The sequence below is a fragment of the Eurosta solidaginis genome, chromosome 3 (genome assembly GCF_040869045.1).
Source record: "Eurosta solidaginis isolate ZX-2024a chromosome 3, ASM4086904v1, whole genome shotgun sequence".
Classification (NCBI taxonomy): Eukaryota; Metazoa; Arthropoda; class Insecta; order Diptera; family Tephritidae; genus Eurosta; species Eurosta solidaginis.
This window is the reverse complement of record NC_090321.1, coordinates 94397809-94419737: the sequence shown is the minus strand read 5'-3', so window position 1 is coordinate 94419737 and position 21929 is coordinate 94397809.

Sequence of the window (21929 nt, the reverse complement as noted above, 5' to 3'; positions counted from 1 at the left end):
TTGTTCTTTTTGTTTAGAGTGTTCGAAGCCCCCTTCAGCCTCTTGTAACTGTTGCGCCGGGTGTTCCTCTGTACGACTCACAGCACCATCTGGCTGTTGGTTCTCTTCTAACATCTTCGTGGTGACGTCGGCTACCTACATCTATCTTTTTTGCTTAGGCTTTTTAGGTCCTTTTCGACTTCGCCCACTTCCAGCGTGTTAGGATTTTTATCCTCGGGACTTCTTTTCCTGAGTCGCATATAAATTTTGCCTGTACCAAAGGACATTTTTCCAAGCTGCGTGTACAATATATCCTCCACCTGCTTGTTTATTTGGAAGATGTAGAACTAACCTTCCTCCGTAGGCCGAGATACAGTAAGTACCTTCCAATCCAGTGTCGGTATGTACGGATTCTGGTTCTGCAGAAGTCGCAGTGTATCCTCCGACTTCATCACGCATGGTATCCATACCTTAACTTTTGGTACCGTGGGGATTTGCGCTTTATCCACCACCTCAAACAACGCGTTCGTGCCCTGCCTTTGGAGGTTTGGAACCACTTCCTCCAGCTACCGTAAGCTCGCGATGTTGTCGCATGCTATCATCTTCACACTATTATTCCATTCCCCCCCCCCCCCCCCCCCCCCCCCCCCATTCAAAGGTTGGAAGGGGCTTACTTGGCTGTTCCCGCATCATCGTAAGCATTAAGCTAATAAATTCCCTGTCTACAGATCTCCACCTTTCAGTAGTCATCTGTCCGAAAGGACTGCTACGATCAACCAGCGCCACAGTCAGTGACTGCTTTGTCATATCGGTCATCTTCTCGGGAAAAGCCGGAGTTTTAGTGTTAACTCCCTTTGGCACCTCCGAGAAAGCCGGAGTCTTAGCTTTAACTCCCTTTAGCACCTCCGAGAAAGCCAGAGTCTTAGCGTTATCTCCATTTGGCTTATCTCCTTCCTCCGTAGTTGGAACTTCCCTCTGATTCGCAGCTTTCGAGGTAGTTGCAACCTCGCTATTGTGGCGCATCTGTCTTACAGCTTTGTGTCTACTTGTCTTGGCTATGCGACTGCCCTGCCTCGCGGCTCTGGGACTGGGTCCTTTCTGCCTCTTGAAAGCAGGCTTGTCGCCTTCCGCCGAACGTTGCCTCTTTATTCTGCCATTCCACGCTTCTTCCTCTTCGTACCGGTTGCAGAATAGAAATTTTCTAGCAGCAAACCTTTTGAACTGCCTTTGACCTACTTCTACCGCCTCATGGACTCATTCCAAGCACTCGATCTCCACTTCTGTTGGGTGGACCACTGCTCCCAGGCGTTGGAAAATTCTTAGTGCTCCACGATACTGCGAGAAAGCTCTTTTGCTTCCTCTGCTCCGTACCCTTCTCCACTCTTCTACTCCGTTTTCATTTGTGTGCTTTTCCAACACGGAGTTCATTGAATCAGCATCGCTTAATGCGTATTCGTCGTCCTTGGCTTGCGACTCAGTCCTCCTCTTATCATCCTCCTTATTACAATTTGGTAATGAGTCGTTCATCTTGGTCGTACGACCACCTGTCCGACAAGGCGGGCTCAGCGGTCCATGATTATATACGTGGAAAGAACCGTCAGCCACAGCAGCGCCCCTTACTGTGGTAAGGTCATTAATACTTCCCGAGGTGGCCCGGTATCGGGAGGGCTCCTTTCGAATACAGCCGAATTTATCCCCTGGCTGCAAATCGTCCAATAGGCACGGTCCGCATAACACCCTGGATTAGGGGGTTGGCAGTTCTTGGTTACCGACATCCCGCCGCCCTCCTATGAGGCGAAACGGCGTAGATGTCAGTCCTAAACAGATCCGCCTCATAGTAGGGCGCTACGGAGATCGGCTAAGCCCTCACACCAACGACAAGGTGCCTACCCTAGTGAGGGATCTTTGGAGATAGCTAAACAATATTTATCTTTGGAATGGTCGACTTCCAATTGCAACCGAACAAATAAAATTGTAGAACCTACGTATTATATACAGTATGTATTTGTGTATGTATGTAGATGGTTTGTAATTTTTTTTTAAATTGAAAACAAACCACTTTCGCCATCGATTAAAGGAAGTAAGTACATAACGGGTTTTCAGAGTACTTCTACTACTGCGAGCACATAGCCCTTTTCGATCACTTCTAAACCAAAAGAGATATGAGAAAACGGCATATGCAGAAATGTGGCCTCTACATAGTGATAATAAAATATGCAATAGAAACAAGTAAGGAAGGCTAAGTTCGGGTGTAACCGAACATTACATACTCAGTTGAGAGCTATGGAGACAAAATAAGGGAAAATCACCTCGTAGCAAAATGAACCTAGGGTAACCCTGGAATGTGTTTGTATGACATGTGTATCAAATGGAAGGTATTAAAGAGTATTTTAAGAGGGAGTGGGCCATAGTTCTATAGATGGACGCCATTTAGGGATATCGCCATAACGGTGGACCAGGGCTGACTCTAGAATTTGTTTGTACGACATGGGTATCAAATGAAAGTGTTAATGAGTATTTTAAAAGGGAGTGGGCCTAAGTTCTATAGGAGGACGCCTTTTCGAGATATCGCCATAAAGGTGGACCAGGGGTGACTCTAGAATTTGTTTGTACCATATAGGTATCAAATGAAAGGTGTTAATGAGTATTTTAAAAGCGAGTGGGCCTAAGTTCTATAGGTGGTCGCCTTTTCGAGATATCGCCATAAAGGTGGACCAGGGGTGACTCTAGAATTTATTTGTACGATATGGGTATCAAATGAAAGGTGTTAATGAGTATTTTAAAAGGAATTGGGCCTTAGTTCTATGGGTGGACGCCTTTTCGAGACATCGCCATAAACGTGGACCAGGGGTGACACTAGAATGCGTTTGTACAATATGGGTATCAAAGGAAAGGTGTTAATGAGTATTTTAAAAGGGAGTGGGCCTTTTGTTCTATGGGTGGACGCCTTTTCGAGATATCGCCATAAAGGTGGACCAGGGGTGACTCTAGAATTTATTTGTACGATATGGGTATCAAATGAAAGGTGTTAATGAGTATTTTAAAAGGGCATGGGCCTTAGTTCTATAGGTGGACGCCTTTTCGAGATATTGCCATAAAGGTGGACTAGGGGTGACTCTAGAATGCTTTTGTACAATGTGGGTATCAAACGAAAGGTGTTAATAAGTATTTTAAAAGGGAATGGGCCTTAGTTTTATGGGTGGACGCCTTTTTGGGATATCGCCATAAACGTGGACCAGTGGTGACTTTAGAATTTGTTTGTACCATATGGGTATAAAATGAAAGGTGTTAATGAGTATTTTAAAAGGGCGTGGGCCTTAGTTATATAGGTGAACGCCTTTTCGGAATATCGTTATAAAGGTGGACCAGGGTTGACTCTAGAATGCTTTTGTACAATATGGGTATCAAACGAAAGGTGTTAATAAGTATTTTAAAAGGGAATGGGCCTTAGTTTTATGGGTGGACGCCTTTTCGGGATATCGCCATAAACGTGGACCAGGGGTGACTCTAGAATGCGTTTGTACGATATGGGTATAAAATGAAAGGTGTTAATGAGTATTTTAAAAGGGCGTGAGCCTTAGTTATATAGGTGGACGCCTTTTCGGAATATCGTTATAAAGGTGGACCAGGGTTGACTCTAGAATGCTTTTGTACAATATGGGTATCAAACGAAAGGTGTTAATAAGTATTTTAAAAGGGAATGGGCCTTAGATTTATGGGTGGACGCCTTTCGGAATATCGTTAATATCGTTTGTTTGTACGATATGGGTATCAAATTAAAGGTGTTAATAAGTATTTTAAAAGGAGTGGGCCTTAAATCTATAAGTGGACTCCTTAGTTCTATTCGTGGACGCCTTTTCGGGATATCAACACAAACGTGGACCAGGGGTGACTCTAGAATGCGTTTGTACAATATGGGTATCAAACGAAAGGTGTTGATGAGTATTTTAAAACGGAGTGGGCCTTAGTTCTATGGTTCGAGATATCGCCATAAAAGTGGACCAGGGCTGACTCTAGAATTTGTTTGTACGATATGGGTATCAAATGAAAGGTATTAATAAGTATTTTAAAAGGAGTGGGCCTTAAATCTATAAGTGGACGCCTTTTCGAGATATCGCCATAAAGGTGGACCAGGGGTGACTCTAGAATGCGTTTGTACAATATGGCTATCAAACGAAAGGTGTTGATGAATATCTTAAAACGGAGTGGGCCTTAGTTCTATGGGTGGACGCCTTTTCGAGATATCGCCATAAAGGTAGACCAGGGCCGACTCTAGAATTTGTTTGTACGATATGGGTATCAAATGAAAGGTGTTAAGTATTTTAAAAGGGAGTGGGCCTTAGTTCTATAGGTGGACGCCTTTTCGAGATATCGCCATAAAGGTGGACCAGGGGTGTCTCTAGAATTTGCTTGTACGATATCTGTATCAAATGAAAGGTGTTAATGAGTATTTTAAAAGAGAGTGGGCCTTAGTTCTATAGGTGGACACCTTTTCGAGATATCGCCATAAAGGTGGACCAGGGAACATCATCTGTCGGGTACCGCTAATTTTTTTATATATGTAATACCACGAGCAGTTATCCTTCCAAGATTCCAAGTGCTTTTGATTTCGCCATGCAAAACTTTTTCATTTTCTTCTACTTAATATGGTAGGTGTCACACCCATTTTACAAAGTTTTTTTCTAAAGTTATATTTTGCGTCAATAGACCAATCCAGTTACCATGTTTCATCCCTTTTTTCGTAAGGTGGGTAAGTGGGCGTGGTCATAGTCCGATTTCGGCCATTTTTTACACCAATATAAAGTGAGTTCAGATAAGTACGTAAACTGAGTTTAGTAAAGATATATCGATTTTTGCTCAAGTTATCGTGTTAACGGCCGAGCGGCAGGACAGACGGTCGACTGTGTATAAAAACTGGGCTTGGCTTTAACCGATTTCGCCCTTTTTCACAGAAAACAGTTATCGTCGTAGAATCTAAGCCTGTACCAAATTTCACAAGGATTGGTAATGTTTTGTTCAACATATGGCATTAAGAGTATCCTAGACAAATTAAATGAAAAAGGGCGGAGCCACGCCCGTTTTGAAAATTTCTTTTATTTTTGTATTTGGTTACACTGGAGTTGAATGTGGACATAATTTACTTATATACTGTAAAGATATTAACTTTTCTTTTAAAATTTGACTTTAATTTTTTTTTAAAGTGGGCGTGGTCGTTCTCCGATTTTGCTAATTTTTATTAAGCATACATATAGTAATAAGAGTAACGTTCCTGCCAAATTTCATCATGATATCTTCAACGACTGCCAAATTACAGCTTGCAAAACTTCTAAATTACCTTCTTTTAAAAGTGGGCGGTGCCACGCCCATTGTCCAAAATTTTACTAATTTTCTATTCTGCGTCATAAGTTCAACTCACCTACCAAGTTTCATCGCTTTATCCGTATTTGGTAATGAATTATCGTACTTTTTCAATTTTTCGAAATTTTCCATATCGAAAAAGTGGGCGTGGTTATAGGCCGATATCGTTCATTTTAAATAGAGATCTGAGATGAGTACTCAGGAACCTTTTCGAGATATCGCCATAAAGGTGGACCAGGGGTGACTCTAGAATTTGTTTGTACCATATGGGTATCAAATGAAAGGTGTTAATGAGTATTTTAAAAGGGCGTGGGCCTTAGTTATATAGGTGGACGCCTTTTCGGAATATTGTTATAAAGGTGGACCAGGGTTGACTCTAGAATGCTTTTGTACAAATGGGTATCAAACGAAAGGTGTTAATAAGTATTTTAAAAGGGAATGGGCCTTAGTTTTATGGGTGGACGCCTTTTCGGGATATCGCCATAACCGTGGACAAGGGGTGACTCTAGAATGCGTTTGTACGATATGGGTATAAAATGAAAGGTGTTAAAAGGTATTTTAAAAGGGAATGGGCCTTAGTTTTATGGGTGGACGCCTTTTCGGGATATCGCCATAAACGTGGACCAGGGGTGACTCTAGAATTTGTTTGTACCATATGGGTATCAAATGAAAGGTGTTAATGAGTATTTTAAAAGGGAGTGGGCCTAAGTTCTATAGGTGGTCGCCTTTTCCAGATATCGCCATAAAGGTGGACCAGGGGTGACTCTAGAATTTGTTTGTACCATATGGGTATCAAATGAAAGGTGTTAATGAGTATTTTAAAAGGGAGTGGGCCTAAGTTCTATAGGTGGTCGCCTTTTCGAGATATCGCCATAAAGGTGGACCACGGGTGACTCTAGAATTTGTTTGTACGATATGGGTATCAAATGAAAGGTGTTAATGATTATTTTAAAAGGAATTGGGCCTTAGTTCTATGGGTGGACGCCTTTTCGAGACATCGCCATAAACGTGGACCAGGGGTGACACTAGAATGCGTTTGTACAATATGGGTATCAAAGGAAAGGTGTTAATGAGTATTTTAAAAGGGAGTGGGCCTTTTGTTCTATAGGTGGTCGCCTTTTCGAGATATCGCCATAAAGGTGGACCAGGGGTGACCCTAGAATTTGTTTGTACAATATGGGTATCAAATGAAAGGTGTTAATGAGTATTTTAAAAGGGCGTGGGCCTTAGTTCTATAGGTGGACGCCTTTTCGAGACATCGCCATAAAGGTGGACCAGGAGTGACTCTAGAATTTGTTTGTACGATATGGGTATCAAATGAAAAGTTTTAATGAGTATTTTAAAAGGGCATGGGCCGTAGTTCTATAGGTGGACGCCTTTTCGAGATATTGCCATAAAGGTGGACTAGGGGTGACTCTAGAATGCTTTTGTACAATGTGGGTATCAAACGAAAGGTGTTAATAAGTATTTTAAAAGGGAATGGGCCTTAGTTTTATGGGTGGACGCCTTTTCGGGATATCGCCATAAACGTGGACCAGGGGTGACTCTAGAATGCGTTTGTACGATATGGGTATAAAATGAAAGGTGTTAATGAGTATTTTAAAAGGGCGTGCGCCTTTTCGAGATATTGCCATAAAGGTGGACTAGGGGTGACTCTAGAATGCTTTTGTACAATATAGGTATCAAACGAAAGGAGTTAATAAGTATTTTAAAACGGAGTGGGCCTTACTTCTATGGTTCGAGATATCGCCATAAAGGTGGACCAGGGCTGACTCTAGAATTTGTTTGTACGAGATGGGTATCAAATTAAAGGTGTTAATAAGTATTATAAAAGGAGTGGGCCTTAAATCTATAAGTGGACGCCTTAGTTCTATTCGTGGTCGGCTTTTCGGGATATCAACACAAACGTGGACCAGGGGTGACTCTAGAATGCGTTTGTACAATATGGGTATCAAACGAAAGGTGTTGATGAGTATTTTAAAACGGAGTGGGCCTTAGTTCTATGGTTCGAGATATCGCCATAAAAGTGGACCAGGGCTGACTCTAGAATTTGTTTGTACGATATGGGTATCAAATGAAAGGTGTTAATAAGTATTATAAAAGGAGTGGGCCTTAAATCTATAAGTGGACGCCTTTTCGAGATATCGCCATAAAGGTGGACCAGGGGTGACTCTAGAATGCGTTTGTACAATATGGGTATCAAACGAAAGGTGTTGATAAATATCTTAAAACGGAGTGGGCCTTAGTTCTATGGGTGGACGCCTTTTCGAGATATCGCCATAAAGGTAGACCAGGGCCGACTCTAGAATTTGTTTGTACGATATGGGTATCAAATGAAAGGTGTTAATAAGTATTTTAAAAGGGAGTGGGCCTTAGTTCTATAGGTGGACGCCTTTTCGAGATATCGCCATAAAGGTGGACCAGGGGTGACTCTAGAATTTGCTTGTACGATATCTGTATCAAATGAAAGGTGTTAATGAGTATTTTAAAAGAGAGTGGGCCTTAGTTCTATAGGTGGACGCCTTTTCGAGATATCGCCATAAAGGTGGACCAGGGAACATCATCTGTCGGGTACCGCTAATTTTTTTATATATGTAATACCACGAACAGTTATCCTTCCAAGATTCCAAGGGCTTTTGATTTCGCCCTGCAAAACTTTTTCATTTTCTTCTACTTAATATGGTAGGTGTCACACCCATTTTACAAAGTTTTTTTCTAAAGTTATATTTTGCGTCAATAGACCAATCCAGTTACCATGTTTCATCCCTTTTTTCGTAAGGTGGGTAAGTGGGCGTGGTCATAGTCAGATTTCGGCCATTTTTTACACCAATATAAAGTGAGTTCAGATAAGTACGTGAACTGAGTTTAGTAAAGATATATCGATTTTTGCTCAAGTTATCGTGTTAACGGCCGAGAGATATCGCCATAAAGGTAGACCAGGGCCGACTCTAGAATTTGTTTGTACGATATGGGTATCAAATGAAAGGTGTTAATAAGTATTTTAAAAGGGAGTGGGCCTTAGTTCTATAGGTGGACGCCTTTTCGAGATATCGCCATAAAGGTGGACCAGGGGTGACTCTAGAATTTGCTTGTACGATATCTGTATCAAATGAAAGGTGTTAATGAGTATTTTAAAAGAGAGTGGGCCTTAGTTCTATAGGTGGACGCCTTTTCGAGATATCGCCATAAAGGTGGACCAGGGAACATCATCTGTCGGGTACCGCTAATTTTTTTATATATGTAATACCACGAACAGTTATCCTTCCAAGATTCCAAGGGCTTTTGATTTCGCCCTGCAAAACTTTTTCATTTTCTTCTACTTAATATGGTAGGTGTCACACCCATTTTACAAAGTTTTTTTCTAAAGTTATATTTTGCGTCAATAGACCAATCCAGTTACCATGTTTCATCCCTTTTTTCGTAAGGTGGGTAAGTGGGCGTGATCATAGTCGGATTTCGGCCATTTTTTACACCAATATAAAGTGAGTTCAGATAAGTACGTGAACTGAGTTTAGTAAAGATATATCGATTTTTGCTCAAGTTATCGTGTTAACGGCCGAGCGGCAGGACAGACGGTCGACTGTATATAAAAACTGGGCGTGGCTTTAACCGATTTCGCCCTTTTTCACAGCAAACAGTTATCGTCGTAGAATCTAAGCCTGTACCAAATTTCACAAGGATTGGTAATGTTTTGTTCGACATATGGCATTAATAGTATCCTAGACAAATTAAATGAAAAAGGGCGGAGCCACGCCCATTTTGAAAATTTCTTTTATTTTTGTATTTTGTTACACCATATCATTACTGGAGTTGAATGTGGACATAATTTACTTATATACTGTAAAGATATTAACTTTTCTTTTAAAATTTGGCTTTAATTTTTTTTTTTAAGTGGGCGTGGTCGTTCTCCGATTTTGCTAATTTTTATTAAGCATACATATAGTAATAAGAGTAACGTTCCTGCCAAATTTCATCATGATATCTTCAACGACTGCCAAATTACAGCTTGCAAAACTTCTAAATTACCTTCTTTTAAAAGTGTCCAAAATTTTACTAATTTTCTATTCTGCGTCATAAGTTCAACTCACCTACCAAGTTTCATCGCTTTACCCGTATTTGGTAATGAATTATCGCACTTTTTCAATTTTTCGAAATTTTCGATATCGAAAAAGTGGGCGTGGTTATAGTCCGATATCGTTCATTTTAAATAGAGATCTGAGATGAGTACTCAGGAACCTACATACCAAATTTCATCAAGATACCTCGAAATTTACTCAAGTTATCGTGTTAACGGACGGAGGGACGAACGGACATGGCTCAATCAAATTTTTTTTCGATCATGATGATTTTGATATATGGAAGTCTATATCTATCTCGATTCCTTTATACCTGTACAACCATCCGTTATCCAATCAAAGTTAATATACTCTGTGAGCTCTGCTCAACTGAGCATAAAAAGAAATTAAAAAAAAAAAAACACATAACTGTTTTCGTTGGCGTAGCGACATTATACTTTGCTTGCAGCAAAATTTGGCAGTTGGCTACCTTTCAATATCAGACGGCGCCAGTGTAGTTCAATCTACCGTTCTCCATGCAAATACGTGCAATCTACTCATAATGCATTAGATTGAGTTAAACTCATCTATATGAAAAACCACTTATGTGACGGGGCATTTGGCTATTATTTTACAAAATTGGTTTTTAAAATTGAGCACTACGCTCAAGGCTAAGGTATCTCAAGTTTGCCACATGGCGGTATTTGCGTGGCTTTGCATTTTGTCTATAGTGAGGCTTATATCAACTGTTATCCTACAAAACTGTAACAATAAAAAAGACCCTATCTGCTGTAAATCTCATCGAACTAAAAGCCAACTTTAAATGGATTTTATTCTGGATGCATATAATCAGATCTAAGCATTGGAAACATTACATTTGCATATTTTTTCACAAGTTTTTTACAATCTTTTAAATGCCAGAAAATTATCTAATATATCTAATCTAATCTAATATCTAATATCTAATATCTAATATATATTATAAATGGGAAAGTTTGGATGTTAAGATGTTTGGATGTTTGGATGTTTAGATGTTTGGATGTTTGGATGTTTGGATGTTTGTCCAGACGTTTGTTTTTGTGACTCAATAACGCAAGAACGGCTGGACCGATTTGGATGAAATTTTGCACACATATAGCCAATAGTCTAGAAGGATCTACTAGCTGTATATTTTTCAAAAGGGGCGTGGTCCCCGCCCCCTAGGAACAGTTATAATGTAATTATTATATTTTTTCGTCTTTGCGACTGAATCACGCCAGAATGGCTACACGGATTTTGATGAAATTTGGGACACAGACAGTAGTCTACTAGCGAAATTTTTTTCGAACATGGAAAGAGGGGTGGGGGTCCCACGACCCTTCGAGAAATTATTTTTCGTAATTTTTACACATTATAACTTTACGTATACTGGCCTTCACCAATATCACAGACTCAAGGGGTCAAATAAGTCGAGGGCTTACAAAGTAAGCAGTGACACCCTCCGCCCGCCCCCTTTATCTCCCCCTCTGGTGTAAAATCCATAAATTGTTATAACTAATCTAAATTTTCTCCTAAATCAATAGTTTTTGGCATCTGGTACATACAGAACGAGATCTAGACAATTTTGGAGGAACGATCAGTGGTCCTCTCCTCTACTCCCGCCATCCGCCCTCCATCAATTGTTTTTATTAGCACGCTTTTATTAGCTTTACCTGTATGTTTCTATCTAACTTTTTATTCGCTCCAATGCGCCTGCTGCCTTATTAACATGGTTTTATAATTAGCTTCACCTTATTTGTAATCCCGTAAGGGTCATATCGAGACCCTTCCGGGATCATTTCTGGATGGTTTTCGGGATCGGTCCGGGATTACGCCGGGGTAATTTCGGGACTTTTTCGGGACTATTTCGGGATCATTTTGGGACCCTTCCGGGATCATTTCTGTATAGTTTACGGGATCCGTCCGGGATCCCGTCGGGGTTATTTTGGAACATTTTCGGGACTATTCCGGAATCATTTCGGGACTATTTCGCGATCATTTGGGGACCCTTCCGGCATCATTTCTGGATGGTTTTCGGGATCCGTGCGGGATCTCGTCGTGGTCATATGGGGACTTTTTCGGGATCATTTGGGGGCTCTTCCGGCATCATTTCTGGATGGTTTTCGGGATCCGTCCGGGATATCGTCGGGGTCATTTGGGGACTTTTTCAGGATCATTTGGGGGCTCTTCCGGCATCATTTCTGGATGGTTTTCGGGATCCGTCCGGGATCTCGTCGGGGTAATTTGGGGACTTTTTCGGGATCATTTTGGGGCTCATCCGGCATCATTTCTGGATGGTTTTCGGGATCCGTCCGGGATCCCGTCGGGGTCATTTCGGTACTTTTTCGCGACTAATACGGGATCATTTGGGAACCCTTTCGGCATCATTTCTGGATGGTTTTCGGGATCCGTCCGGGATCCCGTCGGGGTCATTTCGGAACTTTTTTTCGACTAATACGGGATCATTTGCGGACCCTTTCGGCATCATTTCTGGTTAGTTGTCGGGATCCCGTCATGGTCATTTCGGGACTATTAGGGGATCATTTGAGGACCTTTCCGGCATCATTTCTGTATTGTTTTCGGAATCCTTTCGGGATCCCGTCAGGGTAATTTTGGGACTTTTTTGGGGCTAATACTGGATCATTTGGGGATCCTCTAGGGGTCTTTTCGTGACTTTTTCTGTTTTATTTCGGGATCATTTGGGGACCCTTCCGGCATAATTTCTTGATGGTTTGCCGGATCTATCAGGGTCATTTCGGGACCATTTTGGGGTCATTTGGGGACCCTTCCGAGATCATTTCTGGATCCGTCCGGGATGCCGTAGGAGCCATTTCGGAATTTTTTGTTACTTTTCCGGGATAGTTTTTGGACCCTTCCGGGATCATTTCTGGATCTGTGCGGGATCCCATCTGGGTCATTTCCGGACTATTTCGGGATCATTTTGGGATTCTTCCGGAATCATTTCTGTATGGTTTTCGGGATCCGTCCGGGATATCGTCGGGGTCATTTGGGGATTTTTCGGGATCATTTGGGGGCTCTTCCGGCATCATTTCTGGATGGTTTTAGGGATCCGTCCGGGATCCCATCAGGGTAATTTCGGGACTATTAGGGGATCATTTGTGGACCTTTCCGGCATCATTTCTGGATAATTTTCGGTATCCGTCCGGGATCCCATCTGGGTCATTTCCGGACTATTTCGGGATCATTTGGGATCCTTCCGGCATCATTTCTGGATGGTTTTCGGGATCCGTCCGGGATATCGTCGGGGTCATTTGGGGATTTTTCGGGATCATTTGGGGGCTCTTCCGGCATCATTTCTGGATGGTTTTCGGGATCCGTCCGGGATCCCATCAGGGTAATTTCGGAACTATTAGGGGATCATTTGTGGACCTTTCCGGCATCATTTCTGGATAATTTTCGGTATCCGTCCGGGATGCCGACGAGGTCATTTCGGGATTATTTCGGGATCATTTGGGGGCTCTTCCGGCATCATTTCTGGATGGTTTTTGGGATTCGTCCGGGATCCCGTCGGGGTCATTTCGGGACTTTTTCTCGACTAATACGGGATCATTTGCGGACCCTTTCGGCATAATTTCTGGATAGTTGTCGGGATCCGTTCGGGATCCCGTCACGGTCATTTCGGAACTATTAGGGGATCATTTGAGGACCTTTCCGGCATCATTTCTGGATAGTTTTTGGAATCCTTTCGGGATCCCGTCAGGGTAATTTCGGGGCTTTTTCGGGATCATTTAAGGATGGCTTTCAGGATTCGTCCGGGAACCCGTCAGGGTAATTTCTGGACTTTTCCGAGACTATTTCTGGATCATTTTGGGACCTTCCCAAGATCATTTCTGGATGGATTTCGGGATTTGTCCGGGATGCCCTCAGGGTCATTTTGGGACTATTAGGTGAGCATTTGAGGACCGTTCCGGCATCACTTCTGGATGGTTTTCGGTATCCGTTCAGATTCCCGTCGGAATATTTGCGGGACTTTTTCGGGATCATTGGGGTCCCTTCCAAAATCATTTCTGGATGGTTTGTGGGATTCGTCCGGCATCCCGTCGGGGTCATTTCGGGACTTTTTCTCGACTAATACGGGATCATTTGCGGGCCCTTTCGGTATCATTTCTGGATAGTTGTCGGGATCCGTTCGGGATCCCGTCAGGGTCTTTTCGGAACTATTGGGAGATCATTTGAGGACCTTTCCGGCATCATTTCTGGTTAGTTTTCGGGATCCTTTCCGGGTCCCATCAGGGTCATTTCGGGACTTTTTCGGCATCATTTAAGGTTGGTTTTCAGGATTCGTCCGGTATCCGTCAGGGTAATTTCTGGACTTTTCCCAGACTATTTCGGGATAATTTTGGGACCCTCCCAAGATCATTTCTGGATGGATTTCGGGATCTGTCCGGGATGCCGTCAGGGTCATTTTGGGACTATTAGGTGATCATTTGAGGACCTTTTCGGCATCACTTCTGGATGGTTTTCGGTATCCGCTCAGGATCCCGTCGGAATTATTGCGGGACTTTTTCGGGATCATTTGATGTCCCTTCCGGCAACATTTCTGGCTGGTTTTTGGGATTCGTCTAGCATCCCGTCGGGTTCATTTCGGGACTTTTTCTCGACTAATACGGGATCATTTGCGGGCCCTTTCGGCATCATTTCTAGATAGTTGTCGGGATCCGTTCGGGATCCCGTCAGGGTCTTTTCGGAACTATTAGGTGATCATTTGAGGACATTTCCGGCATCATTTCTGGATAGTTTTCGGGATCCTTTCGGGGTCCAGTCAGGGTCATTTCGGGACTTTTTCGGGATCATTTAGAGATGGCTTTCAGGATTCGTCCGGGAACCCGTCAGGGTAATTTCTGAACTTTTCCGAGACTATTTCGGGATAATTTTGGGACATTCCCAAGATCATTTCTGGATGGATTTTGGGATCAGTCCGGGATGCCGTCAGGGTCATTTTGGTATTAGGTGATCATTTGAGGAACTTTCCGGCATCACTTCTGGATGGTTATCGGTATCCGATCAGGATCCCCTCGGAATCATTGCGGCACTTTTTGGGATCATTTGGGGTCCCTCCCAAGATCATTTCTGGATGGATTTCGGGATCTGTCCGGGATCCCGTCAGGGTCATTTAGGGGTGCGTTCGAGATCCCGTCAGGGTCATTTCGGGACTTCTTCGGGAATATATCGGGATCATTTCTGGATGGTTTATGGGATCCGTCCATGACCCCTTAAGGGTCATTTCGGGACTATTAGGTGATCATTTGAGGACCTTTCCGGCGTCACTTCTGGATGATTTTCGGTATCCGTTCGGGATCCCGTCGGAATCAATGCGGGACTTTTACGGAATCATTTGGGATTCCTTCCGGCATCATTTCTGGATGGTTTTCGGGATTTGTCCGGGATCCCGTCGGGGTTATTTCGGGACCTTTTCGGGGCTAATACGGGATCATTTGGGGATCCTCTAGGGGTCGTTTCGTGACTTTTTCTGTATTATTTCGGGATCATTTTGGGACCCTTTCGGCATAATTTCTTGATGGTTTGCCGGATCCATCAGGGTCATTTCGGGACCATTTTGGGATCATTTGGGGACCCTTCCGAGATCATTTCTGGATCCGTCCGGGATGCCGTAGGAGCCATTTCGGGATTTTTTGTTACTTTTCCGGGATAGTTTTTGCACCCTTCCGGGATCATTTCTGGATCTGTGCGGGATCCCATCTGGGTCAATTCCGGACTATTTCGGGATCATTTTGGAATCCTTCCGGAATCATTTCTATATGGTTTTCGCGATCCATCGTGGATCCCCTCGGAGCCATTTCGGAACTTTTTCTGGAGTATGTCGGGATAATTTAGGGACCCTTCTTGGATATTTTCTGGATGGTTTTTGAGATCCGCCCGGGAGCCAGTCATGGTCAAAATTTTAAACAGATAACTTGAAAAGCAGGCTAACGCGAATAGCCCATATATTTAAATTTCTCCTTGCGGACGGGGCCGCGGGTAAAGGCTATATATTATAAATGGGAAAGTTTGGATGTTAAGATGTTTGGATGTTTGGATGTTTGGATGTTTGTCCAGATGTTTGTCTTTGTGACTCAATAACGCAAGAACGGCTGGACCGATTTGGATGAAATTTTGCACACATATAGCCAATAGTCTAGAAGGATCTACTAGCTATATATTTTTCAAAAGGGGCGTGGTCCACGCACCCTAGGAACAGTTATAATTTAATTATTATATTTTTTCGTCTTTGCGACTGAATCACGCCAGAATGGCTACACGGATTTTGATGAAATTTGGGACACAGACAGTAGTCTACTAGCGAAAATTTTTTCGAGCATGGAAAGAGGGGTAGGGGTCCCACGACCCCTTCGAGAAATTATTTTTTATAATTTTTACACATTATAACTTCACCAATATCACAGACTCAAGGGGTCAAATAAGTCGAGGGCTTACAAAGTAAGCAGTGACACCCTCTGCCCGCCCCCCTTTATCTCCCCCTCTGGTGTAAAATCCATAAATTGTTATAACTCAATCTAAATTTTCTCCTAAATCAATAGTTTTTGGTATCTGGTACATACAGAACGAGATCTAGACAATTTTGGAGGAACGATCAGTGGTCCTCTCCTCTACTCCCGCCATCCGCCCTCCATCAATTGTTTTTATTAGCACGCTTTTATTAGCTTTACCTGTATGTTTCTATCTAACTTTTTATTCGCTCCAATGCGCCTGCTGCCTTATTAACATGGTTTTATAATTAGCTTCACCTTTTTTGTAATCCTGTAAGGGTCATATCGAGACCCTTCCGGGATCATTTCTGGATGGTTTTCGGGATCGGTCCGGGATTACGCCAGGGTAATTTCGGGACTTTTTCGGGACTATTTCGGGATCATTTTGGGGCCCTTCCGGGATCATTTCTGTATAGTTTACGGGATCCGTCCGGGATCCCGTCGGGGTTATTTTGGAACATTTTCGGGACTATTCCGGAATCATTTCGAGACTATTTAGCGATCATTTGGGGACCCCTCCGGCATCATTTCTGGATGGTTTTCGGGATCCGTGCAGGATCTCGTCGGGGTCATATGGGGACTTTTTCGGGATGATTTGGGGGCTCTTCCGGCATCATTTCTGGATGGTTTTCGGGATCCGTCCGGGATATCGTCGGGGTCATTTGGGAACTTTTTCGGGATCATTTGGGGGCTCTTCCGGCATCATTTCTGGATGGTTTTCGGGATCCGTCAGGGATCTCGTCGGGGTCATTTGGGGTCTTTTTCGGCATCATTTTGGGGCTCATCCGGCATCATTTCCGAATGGTTTTCGGGATCCGTCCGGGATCCCGTCGGGGTCACTTCGGGACTTTTTCGCGACTAATACGGGATCATTTGGGAACCCTTTCGGCATCATTTCTGGATGGTTTTCGGGATCCGTTCGGGATCCCGTCGGGTTCATTTCGGGACTTTTTCGCGACTAATACGGGATCATTTAAGAACCCTTTCGGCATCATTTCTGGATGGTTTTCGGGATCCGTCCGGGATCCCATTAGGGTAATTTCGGGACTATTAGGGGATCATTTGGGAACCTTTCCGGCATCATTTCTGGATAATTTTCGGGATCCGTCCGGGATGCCGACGAGGTCATTTCGGGACTATTTCGGGATCATTTGGGATACCTACCGGCATCATTTCTGGATGGTTTTTGGGATTCGTCCGGGATCCCGTCGTGGTCCTTTCGGGACTTTTTTTCGACTAATACGGGATCATTTGCGGACCCTTTCGGCATCATTTCTGGATAGTTGTCGGGATCCCGTCACGGTCATTTCGGGACTATTAGGGGATCATTTGAGAACCTTCCCGGCATCATTTCTGTATTGTTTTCGGAATCCTTTCGGGATCCCGTCAGGGTCATTTTGGGACTTTTTCGGGGCTAATATGGGATCATTTGGGGATCCTCTAGGGGTCGTTTCGTGACTTTTTCTGTTTTATTTCGGGATCATTTGGGGACCCTTCCGGCATAATTTCTTGATGGTTTGCCGGATCCATCAGGGTCATTTCGGGACCATTTTGGGATCATTTTGGGGCCCTTCCGAGATCATTTCTGGATCCGTCCGGGATGCCGTAGGAGCCATTTCGGGATTTTTTGTTTCTTTTCCGGGATAGTTTTTGGACCCTTCCGGGATCATTTCTGGATCTGTGCGGGATCCCATCTGGGTCATTTCCGGACTATTTCGGGATCATTTTGGGATCCTTCCGGAATCATTTCTGTATGGTTTTCGCGATCCGTCGTTGATTCCCTCGGAGCCATTTCGGAACCTTTTCTGGAGTATGTCGGGGTCATTTGGGGACTTTTTCGGGATCATTTGGGGCTCTTCCGGAATCATTTCTGGATGGTTTTCGGGATCCGTGCGGGATCTCATCGGGGTCATTTGGGGACTTTTTCGGGATCATTTGGGGGCTCTTCCGGCATCATTTCTGGATGGTTTTCGGGATCCGTCCGGGATATCGTGGGGTCATTTGGGAACTTTTTCGGGATCATTTGGGATTCCTACCGGCATCATTTCTGGATGGTTTTTGGGATTCGTTCGGGACTTTTTCTCGACTAATACGGGATCATTTGCGGACCCTTTCGGCATAATTTCTGGATAGTTGTCGGGATCCGTTCGGGATCCCGTCACGGTCATTTCGGGGATTTTTCGGGATCATTTAAGGATGGCTTTCAGGATTCGTCCGGGAACCCGTCAGGGTAATTTCTGGACTTTTCCGAGACTATTTCGGGATCATCCCAATCCCAAGATCATTTCTGGATGGATTTCGGGATTTGTCCGGGATGCCCTCAGGGTCATTTTGGGACTATTAGGTGAGCATTTGAGGACCGTTCCGGCATCACTTCTGGATGGTTTTCGGTATCCGTTCAGATTCCCGTCGGAATAATTGCGGGACTTTTTCGGGATCATTGGGGTCCCTTCCGACATCATTTCTGGATGGTTTTTGGGATTCGTCCGGCATCCCGTCGGGGTCATTTCGGGACTTTTTCTCGACTAATACGGGATCATTTGCGGGCCCTTTCGGTATCATTTCTGGATAGTTGTCGGGATCGGTTCGGGATCCCGTCAGGGTCTTTTCGGAACTATTGGGAGATCATTTGAGGACTTTTCCGGCATCATTTCTGGTTAGTTTTCGGGATCCTTTCCGGGTCCCATCAGGGTCATTGCGGGACTTTTTCGGCATCATTTAAGATTGGTTTTCAGGATTCGTCCGGGATCCGTCAGGGTAATTTCTGGACTTTTCCCAGACTATTTCGGGATAATTTTGGGACCCTCCCAAGATCATTTCTGGATGGATTTCGGGATCTGTCCGGGATGCCGTCAGGGTCATTTTGGGACTATTAGGTGATCATTTGAGGACCTTTTCGGCATCACTTCTGAATGGTTTTCAGTATCCGCTCAGGATCCCGTCGGAATTATTGCGGGACTTTTTCGGGATCATTTGGTGTCCCTTCCGGCATCATTTCTGGTTGGGATTCGTCCGGCATCCCGTCGGGTACATTTCGGGACTTTTTCTCAACTAATACGGGATCATTTGCGGGCCCTTTCGGCATCATTTCTAGATAGTTGTCGGGATCCGTTCGGGATCCCGTCAGGGTCTTTTCGGAACTATTAGGTGATCATTTGAGGACATTTCCGGCATCATTTCTGGATAGTTTTCGGGGTCCTTTCGGGGTCCAGTCAAGGTCATTTCGGGACTTTTTCGGGATCGTTTAGAGATGTCTTTCAAGATTCGTCCGGGACCCGTCAGGGTAATTTCTGAACTTTTCCGAGACTATTTCGGGATAATTTTGGGACCTTCCCAAGATCATTTCTGGATGGATTTTGGGATCAGTCCGGGATGCCGTCAGGGTCATTTTGGTATTAGGTGATCATTTGAGGACCTTTCCGGCATCACTTCTGGATGGTTTTCGGTATCCGATCAGGATCCCCTCGGAATCATTGCGGGACTTTTTCGGGATCATTTGGGGTCCCTCCCAAGATCATTTCTGGATGGATTTCGGGATGTGTCCGGGATCCCGTCAGGGTCATTTAGGGGTGCGTTCGAGATCCCGTCAGGGTCATTTCGGGACTTCTTCGGGACTATATCGGGATCATTTCTGGATGGTTTATGGGATCCGTCCATGACCCCTTAAGGGTCATTTCGGGACTATTAGGTGATCATTTGAGGACCTTTCCGGCATCACTTCTGAATGATTTTCGGTATCCGTTCGGGATCCCGTCGGAATCAATGCGGGACTTTTACGGAATCATTTGGGATTCCTTCCGGCATCATTTCTGGATGGTTTTCGGGATTTGTCCGGGATCCCGTCGGGGTTATTTCGGGACCTTTTCGGGGCTAATACGGGATCATTTGGGGATCCTCTAGGGGTCGTTTCGTGACTTTTTCTGTATTATTTCGGGATCATTTTGGGACCCTTCCGGCATAATTTCTTGATGGTTTGCCGGATCCATCAGGGTCATTTCGGGACCATTTTGGGATCATTTGGGGACCCTTCAGAGATCATTTCTGGATCCGTCCGGGATGCCGTAGGAGCCATTTTGGGATTTTTTGTTACTTTTCCGGGATAGTTTTTGCACCCTTCCGGGATCATTTCTGGATCTGTGCGGGATCCCATCTGGGTCAATTCCGGACTATTTCGGGATCATTTTGGAATCCTTCCGGAATCATTTTTGTATGGTTTTCGCGATCCATCGTGGATCCCCTCGGAGCCATTTCGGAACTTTTTCTGGAGTTAGTCGGGATAATTTAGGGACCCTTCCTGGATATTTTCTGGATGGTTTTTGAGATCCGCCCGGTAGCCCGTCAGGGTCATTTCGGAACCTTTTCGGGATCATTTTGGAACACCTTCAGGGATCATTTCTGTGTGGTTCTCTGGATACGTCTAGAATCGTGTCGCTCTTATTTCGGGTTTTTTTGGGACTATTCGGGGAACTTTTGGAGACCCTTTCGGGGCATTTCTGGATGGTTTTCGGGATCCGTCCGCGATAGCGTTGGGGTCATATCGTAGCTTTTTCTGGATAATTTCGGGATCATTTGGGATCCTATCAGGTTATCAGCTCATTTAGTTCTTTTTTTTACTCAATTACAAAAATAAAATGCATTAGACAGAAAACAAAATTTTAAACAGATAATAAGCTGGCTAACGCGAATAGCCCATATATTTAAAATTTTCCTTGCGGACGGGGCCGCGGGTAAAGGCTAGTATATTATAAATGGCAAAGTTTGGATGTGAAGATGTTTGGATGTTTAGATGTTTGGATGTTTGGATGTTTGGATGTTTGTCCAGACGTTTGTCTTTGTGACTCAATCACGCAAGAACGGCTGGACGGATTTATATGAAATTTGGCATGCATATAGCCAATAGTCTAGAAGGATCTACTAGCTATATATTTTTCAAAAGGGGCGTGGTCTCCGCCCCCTAGGAACAGTTATAATTTAATTATTATATTTTTTTGTCTTTGCGAATGAATCACGCCAGAACGGCTTCACGGATTTTGATGAAATTTGGGACAGAGATAATAGGCTACTGGCGAAATTTTTTTTGAACATGGAAAGGGGGAAGGGGGTCCCACGACCCCTTCGAATAATTACTTTTTAACAATTTTTACACATTATAACTTTACGTATACTGACCTTCACCAATACTACAAACTCACTGGGAGAAATAAGTCGAGGGCTTACAAAGTGAGCAGTGATACACCCCCCCCCCTTTCCCCTCTCGAGCAAAATCTATAAATTGTTATAACTCAATGTAAATTTTGTCCTAAAATCAATAATTTTTGGCATCTGGCTCAGACAGATCGAGATCTAAACAATTTTGGAAAAACGATCAGTGGTACTCTCCTCCTCCCGCCATCCGCCCTCCTTCAATTGTTTTTATTAGCACGCTTTTATTAGCTTTACCTGTATGTTTCTTTGTAACTCTTCATTCGGTCCAACGCGCCTGTTGCCTTATTAACATGGTTTTATAATTATCTTCACCCTATTTGTAATCCCGTTTGGGTCATATCGAGACCCTTCAGGGATCATTTCTGGATGGTTTTCGGGATCCGTCCGCCGGGGTCATTTCTGGACTTTTTCGGGACTATTCCGGGATTATTTTGGGACCCTTCCGGGATCATTTTTGTATAGTTTTCGGGATCCGTCCGGGATTCCGTCGGGATTATTTTGGGACATTTTCGGGACTATTCCGGGATCATTTCGGGACTATTTCGCGATCATTTGGGGACCCTTCCGGCATCATTTCTGGACGGTTTTCGGGATCCGTCCGGGATCCCGTCGGGGTCATTTCGGAACTTTTTCTCGACTAAGACGGGATCATTTGGGGAGCCTTTCGGCATCATTTCTGGATGGTTTTCGGGATCCGTCCGGGTCCCGTCGGGGTCATTTCTGGACTTTTTCTCGACTGATACGGAATCATTTGAGGACCCTTTCGGCATCATTTCTGGATGGTTTTCGGGTTCCGTCCGGATCC